Source organism: Eriocheir sinensis, chromosome 16 (genome assembly GCF_024679095.1).
Source record: "Eriocheir sinensis breed Jianghai 21 chromosome 16, ASM2467909v1, whole genome shotgun sequence".
Taxonomy (NCBI): domain Eukaryota; kingdom Metazoa; phylum Arthropoda; class Malacostraca; order Decapoda; family Varunidae; genus Eriocheir; species Eriocheir sinensis.
The window spans coordinates 7334556-7337004 of NC_066524.1; positions in this window are offsets into that span (position 1 = coordinate 7334556).

Sequence of the window (2449 nt, forward strand, 5' to 3'; positions counted from 1 at the left end):
TCTAAGTTGTTTATCAAACTATCATACATTTAAAAATATACTGCACTTATTAGGGGAGATTGTTATGCCTTTTAACTAAAAAAAAAATCACTGACAGCCGAGATCTTGTTCTTTATTAAAAATTTTATACGTAATAATAGGATATAAACGTTCACATGATGACGTCGTCGACCGCGGGCGTTGACGGCGCGGCCATGGATCGCAGAGGTGAAACGACGCTGGAACAGCGGTATTCTATTAAAGCCCTTATATCTGCAGGCACTGCAGTTGAGCTGTCACGTCAGTGGCTGTGGAAACGAATAATTTTTAATACCTAAAAAAATAGGAGAGAGAGAGAGAGAGAGAGAGAGAGAGAGATTTATACTTAGATATTACGTAATCTTCACGGAGAAATGATTTTAGATTTTTAATGATCTCCTGAATTGTCTTTGAGGCTTTATAGTGACGGGAATTAAGGCTGCGAGTTAAACAGACCCTCAAGCCTATTTGCTGTTTAATGGTAAGAAACATTAGTCACTGCCTGCCTCTGTGAAGGAGAACATTGCACACGGTATTTTCAAAGTTTAATAAGAAAAAGTGTTTCAGAGTGTCATCATCATAATCATGTAGAAAACATTCATTATCGCATTTCTAAATTGAATTCATGTAATCTGGTATATTTCTAACTACATTATAATATAATATTATACAATATTATAATTTCACGGTCACAGACACACGGTACACACTGATACGCGTCACTAACATCGCCAGTGAATGCGCCACCGTGGTATAGTTGCCAGATACCGCTACCAGGCTAAACATTCTGAAAAACCGTGACACTACTCTTTATCGTCGACTGTACGTCAGAGGTCTCGCTGAGGATGTTGTGGGTTGTCTAAATGCAAAAGACCTTTCGAGCTCTGAAGAAGCTGCGCTCCAAAATCATATCTCAGATAAGTGCTATTTGAACGGCTGATGGATGGATAGTATCAGATTCGGATGGGTATCGGGCCTATTGGGCCGAATACTTTGCAATAAGTATGGTGGGGTACTGGGCTGTATCGGAGAATATAAGGAGTGAAGATAGCGGCAACGCCTGTGAACCTCAACATTATTCAAGTGTATGCACCAACTAGGGATCATCCGGATGAAGAAGTGGAACAGTTTTATGGTATGGCTGAAGAAGCGAGAAGACAGTGCAAAAACAATGAAATTACAATTATTATGGGTGATCTGAATGCTAAAGTTGAAGAGGGAAGAGTGTTGGGCCCGTTTGGGCGGGGAGAAAAGAATGAGAGAGGGGAAAGATGGATTGAATGGTGTGCTTCTCAGAATCAGATAATTATGAAGACATAGTTTAGGAGATTGTGGACCTAGAAGAGCCCTGGTGACAGATATAGAAATGAAATTGATTACATCACCATTAACAGTAGATTTAGAAGAGCAGTAATCCAGATAAAAAAAACATACCATTGAGCGGATTGTGGAGCAGACTGCGACCATGCATGTTCCTGTGGTGGCGGTGAAGAAGGTATGTTTGAAAAAAGTAAATAAAAAAACTAGTAGAAGTCGTAGAGAATGGAAATAACTGAAAGAAAGAGAAGTAAAATGGAATATCAAGTACAAGTTTATAATAGATACCAAGCTCTTGATAATGATGTAATATATATATCATGTATATGTGAATGTGTGGCTGTGTGTGTCGAGGCACCTAGTCGGTGTCACGCCACATGATGTTTAACAACACGAGGTGCTTCTGGCCGTGAGAACAGATGCTTGGCTGACACTAAATCAGCAAATGATGACAAATCATCCCAACTCATCACCGGAAGCCACACCCTTCCGGACGAATCAACGAGCAAATAATACGAGCGAGCAACGCGAAGAAGGGAAAGAAGAAGACGGGCAGCGGGCAGAGCTCGTTTTATTTGCTTGTTGATTCGTCCGGAAGGGTGTTAAAACTAATCACATCTTTTAATGTCAAAGAGAGAGAGAGAGAGTGAGCAAAGTGAACTGAGTGAATTTAAAGTTAACTTAACGGCTTCCGCTCGGCCACACATCATCTACCTCACTTAACTATAAGGCTATTGTGTTATCTCACCTACTACAATCAACTTGTGAAGCAGGACAACGGTAACCCCGGCCCTGTGACGAGTGAAATAACAGTTCGCGCCTTTAACCAAATTACTTCACACGCACCACCTTAAAAATAACAAAAACTTATAAGTGGTGGCAACGATTTACGGACCTCTCCAAAGTGTTAAATAAGTGTTATCACTCTCTCTAATATAACATGTGACAGTGTGTGGGGGCAGTGAACGGTATCGGACACAGCAAGCAAACGCTGACCAAAGCGCGCGGCCTTTCCTGCCCCGTGAGTCGAGTCAGCACCCAGCACCCAGGCTCGCGCACCGCCCGCCCCGCAACTCCACACAGCCCATATTCTCCACTGGGGGTCTCGTTACCT